The 6,391-nt window shown below is 45.9% G+C and overlaps 1 non-coding gene across 1 annotated transcript; it reads right to left on the reverse strand.

Annotated features, from left to right (window-relative positions):
• Positions 1-4,295: 4,295 nt before the first annotated feature.
• On the reverse strand, positions 4,296-4,367 carry TRNAA-CGC (transfer RNA alanine (anticodon CGC)). Its single transcript has one exon. It is a non-coding gene; the product is annotated as a tRNA-Ala (tRNA).
• Between the last annotated feature and the right edge of the window lie 2,024 nt (positions 4,368-6,391).

Consider the following 6,391-nt stretch of genomic DNA (forward strand, 5'->3'; position numbering starts at 1 on the left):
GCAGCAAGCCAACCTTTCAACAAGCTGTTCTGCTGCCCATGAGGGGCCTGTACCACGTACAGCATGGTATAACTCAATGAAACTGGCAGTACTTCAAGCATGTGCACCATCACCTGTTGGCAATCCTGCTCTTGCCCCCTGCCTCCCCCACAGACCCACCATTGCTGCTCTTTGCTCAGCAGCCAGCCACATAGACAAACAGGGATTCGATCTGCACTACAGATGTGGGGCAGCTTGAAAGGCAGAAGGAGGTGGAGTTGGACCACCATGGCCACGAAGCTGCTCAGAAGGTGTCTGAGGCTGACTGTGGTGAGTCAGGAAGATCCAAGGCTTTTGGTTGCTGCCGCTGAACATCGTTGTTCCTTAATTTTCAAGCAAAATGGTTTAGACTTAACATATCAACTATACATTTTAGAATCATAATGCCAACAAAGTCGTCAATGTGCAGCTGTTTGCTGGTTCTAGTGGAGAGTATGTATCCAAATCCCTTCCTACTTTTTTTTCTCTCTTCCCCATGTTTAGATTCTGTAAGCTGCTTCTCTGTAAGGCAGTGACGCATGCCTCACATTCTCTGATGAAGGAGAAGCAGAGTTTATTATTGTGGCTGGACAATTCAGCAAGATATGGAGATAATGGTCCAATTATCCCAAGTAGACCAAATAGTCCATTTTAGTCCAATAATCCAGAGCAGATAAACCTTATCCAATAATTACGATTTCCAACATCAAGGTAATAGCTGGAGATCTCCTGCCATTACAACAGATCTCCAGCCGATAGAGATCAGTTCACCTGGAGAAAATGGTCACTTTGGCAATTGGGCTCTGTGGCATTGAAGTCACTCCCCTCCCCCTCCTCAAACTCCACCCGCCAAAATCTCCCACTGGTGGTGAAGAGGAACCTGGCAACTCTACCAATAAACATGTTTAGAAAGCAAAAACAGCAAAGCAGCTGTATGAGGCTGTTCATTCATTGCCATCTTGCCCCCCAAGCCAATGACAACAAAGTCATGGCTCTGTATACTGTTCTAAAGGTTTCTATTCCTCGTCTTTGGAAGAAGAAACCTTCCAAAAACTACATTTGTGAAACCTTACAAAAACTACATAAACTTTTTTTTTTGCTATTTGATTTATGATTTCATCACAGAGGTTTGAATCATGAAGGAGTGTCCTCCTGAAGTGTGTGAATTTATCCATCACCTGAAGGATTTGGTCACTAATATTAATTTCTGGTGGACCATAAATCTTGCCCAGAGTTGTCTGATATAAAACCTCTGTCTTTCTCAGCTTTATGATTAGTCCAAAAAAAATTGCATAATGCTGGAGAGCAATCAATTAATTCTAGCCCAGCTTCTTGAGAATTAGATATTTGAGGTCAATCTCATACAAACCACAGTGCCTAAACAGATCTTCAGTGTGTAAGTTTATACCAAGTCAGCCAAATCTGAGGATACTTAAATCCAGTGACTGGAGCTGTGATGGGCAAGACAGATCTTTCTACAAACCTGAAAATCACCACAGGTTTGCAGAAAATTGTGAAATCTAAAAACAAATACATTGAAGTTAATTATAAAAGCTGAAAATTATAAAAGATGAAAAGCTTTAAGCAATGGATTCCCTCAGTGGCTGTTGCTAGGCAACCACAGTATTCCATGCTGAGTTTCTGTGAGTAAAAAGGCAGGGGGACAGGGCAGGGTTCCTCCAGGCCTATTTTGGCCTTTGAGGGAGGACTCATTGAGGCCAGGCCTGGCTAGGGTTGCCAGCTCCAACATGGGAAATTCCTAGAGATTTTGTGCTGGGGTCTGAGGAGGGCAGGGTTTGAGGAGGGGAGAGGCCTTGGAGCAGTGGGGGGTCACCCACTGTCCTGGGACGTGTTTTCTGGAGGGTCGCCGCCACTGTCCTGGGACAGCCCCCATCCCAGCAAGGAACCGGCCGACGGACAGCCGGAAGGAGAGAGGCGAGGAACCGGCTGACCGACAGAGAGGCGAGACGAGGAACCAGAGAGAGAGAGGCGAGGAGAGCGGCGAGGAACCGGCTGACCGACAGCCGGAAGGAGCCGGGCTGCAGAGACGCGGCTGCGCGCCACCGCACACCAGCTGTAGCCCTGCCGCCCAGCTGAGAGGCGGGCGGGCCCGCCCTGGGTGCCGTCGCGCCTGTGCTGGGCAGATGACGCGGTGGGATGCCTCTCAGCTGGGCGGCGGGGCTACAGCTGGTGTGTGGCGGCGCGCTGCTACATCTCTGCAGCCTGGCTCCTTCTGGCTGTCGGTCGACCGGTTCCTCGCCTCACCTCTCTGTTGGTCGGCCAGTTCCTCGCCACTCTCCTTCCGGCTGTCGGTCGTCTGGTTCCTGGCTCAGCCCGTTCAGGTCTTGGAGGAGAAGAGGGCGGTCCCCCTTGAGGCCATTAGCTCTGCAGCCACGTTGTTTTTCCTTTTAGCCACGCTCGAGTAAACACCACGGTGGGGCGGTAGCTTCAGCCTGGAATCCAAGTGCGCATGTCTGTAGTGTGGCTTCGCTTTTCTGCCCTGAGTCATCAGTTCCGCTCTGCCAAGGCCAAGGGGGAGAGAGCTGAGGTGCATGCCAGTTCGGGATTTCCCCCTCGAGCACGCGGGTTCAGTGAGGCGCAGAAGGAGCGGTGACTGGCAGAGGGGAGAAAAAGGCGCAAAAAGTCCTGAATTCCTTTGCTCTTGTGCCATATCATATTCCCCCTCGAGCGCGCGGGTTTGGTGAGGCGCAGAAGGAGCGGTGACTGGCGGAGGGGAGAAAAAGGCTCGAAAAGTCCGAGCGGGATAAGCGGCCCTCGGCTCTTTCCTGGCCCTTTGCTCTCGTGAGGTGATTAATAGCCCTATATTGCAGTTCCCCTTCTTTCCCAGTGCCTTGGCCATAATCCCAACTAATGGAGTGTTGTGATGGGCCTTGGTCTGATCCAGCATGGCTTTTCTTATGTTCTTATCTTGGCCATCTTCTGGGCATGGAGTAGGGGTCACTGGGGGTGTTGGGGGGTAGGTAGTTATTAATTTCCTGCATTATGCAGGGGGTTAGACTAGATGACCCTGGTGGTCCCTTCCAACTCTATGATTCTATGAAATTTGGCTTCAATCTGGCTTGGCTCATGTCCATATTTTAGTTAGGAAAAGCCCAACCACACCCTAATCATCAGGTAAAACCAGCCCAAAGCATAAAAGATAGTTTCAGAGGGTAGCCACTACTGGTCTGCAGTAGCCCGGTTTGAATCTACTAGCAATTTAGAGACCAACAAGATTTTCGGGGCGTGAGCTTTCAAGAGTCAAAGCGCATTTTTACTCGGTGCCGCGCCAAGCCTTATGAACGCCCTCATGCAAACATAAACTTTGCTCCTTTTTAACAACAATAAAAATTACAAATGACACCACAGTGTCACAGCAGTGCTAAATGCTCTTCTCACAACCTTTTCCCGCGAATAAATAATAAAAAAACAAAAAATATTTTTTTTCACGTAAAAGAATTTATTTATTTTCGTATTTATATTTTAGAAATCCGTACTCATGGAGAAAAAACGTAAATATTCAGAAGACTATCTAAAATTTGGCTTTACCACCTTGATCAGCAATGGCATAGAGAAGCCACAATGCGTTTTGTGCAATGTCATATTGAAAATGTCATTTATGGCTTTATTATGCAAATGTGGCGGGGGTCGCAGGTTACTTGGCAATTGTAAAAGGGGGTCACGACTTGAAAAAGGTTGGGAACCACTGCCTTAGAGAGATATTATGCAATAGAGTCCACCCTCCAAAGCAGTTGTTTCTTCAGGGGGACAGATCTCTGTCATCTGAAGTTCAGTTGTAATTCCAGGACTTTCAGGAAAGGAAAAGAGGCAATAGTGGGGGAGGGGGAAACAAGATGCCTCCTGCAAGTCCTTGAAGGTTCCCGTTTGTTTTTATATAATTTCTGTATCTTATTTATTTACTTCATTTCTGTATCATATTTACTTACTTCATTTATACTCAACTTTTCTCCCTAATCGGGACCCTAAATTCTCCTCTGCTCCAATTTATCTTCACAACTTTGTGAGGTAGGTTAGGCTGAGAGTGTGTGACTTGTCCAAGATTACCCAGCAAGTTCCCATGGCTGAGTGGGTTTCCCCTAGTCCAATCTGTGCAAGGCAGGTGACAACACAGGCTTGAACACATGAACACATGAAGAAGCTGCCTTTTACTGAATCAGACCAGTGGTCCATCAGAGTCAGTATTGTCTACTCAGACTGGCAGCAGCTCTCCAGGGTCTCAGGTCTTTCACATCACCTACTTACCTAGTCCCTTTAACTGGAGATGCCGGGGATTGAACCTGGGACCTTCTGCATGCGAAGCAGATGCTTTGCCACTGAGCCACAGCCCCTTCCCTTCTTCTTCCTGTGCCCCTCCATGTATGCAGCTCTGCCTGACTGCCAGCTACTACAAGCAGTTCCTGCTTCCCCCTGCAGGTCCATTACCAGTCCCCTTACATGTTCTTTCCCTTTACTGGACACACCCATCCCATCTTATTATGCTCTTATATCGCTACAGCACATAGACAGGAATCTTTTCTGTCTCTTACACAATAATTACACAATAATGAACAAATAAATAAATGGGGAATGTTAGTGGGAAAGCCAGCTTTCATCTATCTTTTCTAGCAACTGGGGTGCAGGTGGCTTAGAAAACTAGCTGAGTCATTTGCAGTGCCTTCCTAACAACTCTTTCCTGGGAGTAAGCACCATTGAATGAAATGTGACTTACTTCCAAGTTGACTTATTTTGTATTGCTCTCTTGGTTTTCTGGAGGGTTGGAAATCCTTTTTCAGTCTGATCTGAAGCAGTTGGTTCCATTCTGAATTCTGCCATCCCAGATTACCACCAAATTCTGAATTCTTCCCATCTGGTTCCTGGAGGGTTTCTACAGCAACGTAGGATGGGAGACTTATCAAAGTAGCAGAACGATATCATGATGAAATCAATAGCATAATGTTTTACTGTGTCAACCTTTTCTTTGGGATAATTCTGTGAGACCAAGGGGGAGCTAAGATTAACATTTTGCACCTGTGAAGCTATGGCACAGAATAATAGCACTCAAAACTGGACACTCCACCATGAATTGATGCTTAAGATCACTCTCCCTATCTCCCTACAACTTTCCCTTTTGCAATCACACTGCAGTGATCACACAATGTTCAGGGAACAGAGCTGAAGTGCTTATGAATCATTCAGCATTGCCTCTCATATGAAGACACGAAGCAGAAGAGAGAAGAGGTAAGCACGGGCTTCTTGAATCCTATGCTACCTTTCCTGATAATTTTGCACTCAGTTAAAAAGGAGGTCTTAGCAAAGGAAATCTTTGGGTGGAATTGTGTTGGATCCAGACTCATTGCGTATTTTTGCACACTAGGAAAATGTTTAAAATGAACTTTTGCATCCTCTCTAGATGTGAGCACATACATAAAAGATTTGCTTTTAACAATATTCTATAGGGATGTTGAAACACATATTAGTCGCAGGCAGGAACCTGTGTCTCCCCCCGCCCCCCGGAAAGCAGTTTGTTGATTCATGATAAGCTTGAACTCTTCATCACATTACCTTTCGCATGTTCAAACAGTATGGTACTATTAAAGGTAAAGGTAGTCCCCTGTGCAAGCTCCGGGTCATTACTGACCCATGGGGTGAAGTCACATCATGACATTTAGTAGGCAGACTGTGTTTATGGAGTGGTTTGCCATTGCCTTCCCCCAGTCAGTACTGTTACTGATCCCCAATGTTTGTTAAAGAAATTGCTGTGAGTGCTTGACAAAAGCTAACTTGCTATGTCATTACAGAGTAGGCAGAGTAGATGTCTGCCAGTTCAGGTCACATCTTACTTAACAGTCGCAAGTAAGGAGCTATTTTTTTTGGTAAGCTGTTTGGATGTGGGTCCAGAGTGGGTCCACAATGTGGATCTGTCTGAACAAATTCACGTAAGGGCCATTTTGCATGATTATGTTGCCTTCTAGCATGATAATAGTGCTTGTTTGCATTGCCCCCTTCCCCACTTGTCTGCTGCTCCCTTCAATTTTAAAAGCATGTAGTTAAAAAAATAGATTACATTGACTTGCTATTTAGATCTCTCTGTGTGCCTTTGGTGTCTGCTCATTCATGAATCCACTTCTGCTCTATTTACAGATGGCAGGAGATATATAGCTTCTGTTCATGTTGATTTGTATTATTACATTGTGTTAACAGTAGTGTTTAATGGTAGAAATAGTGTAAAATAATATTAAGTGCCAATTTCAGTTTGGGGGTGTGTAAAATGATGACCGTGGCAAGCATTTCAGAGGTTGAGTCTGCAACATTTTGGCCCTGTAGAATAAACAGCTGTTGTACAGGCATAAAGCTGCTCGACATAAACTTTAAC

This window comes from Euleptes europaea, chromosome 4 (genome assembly GCF_029931775.1).
Source record: "Euleptes europaea isolate rEulEur1 chromosome 4, rEulEur1.hap1, whole genome shotgun sequence".
Taxonomy (NCBI): Eukaryota; Metazoa; Chordata; class Lepidosauria; order Squamata; family Sphaerodactylidae; genus Euleptes; species Euleptes europaea.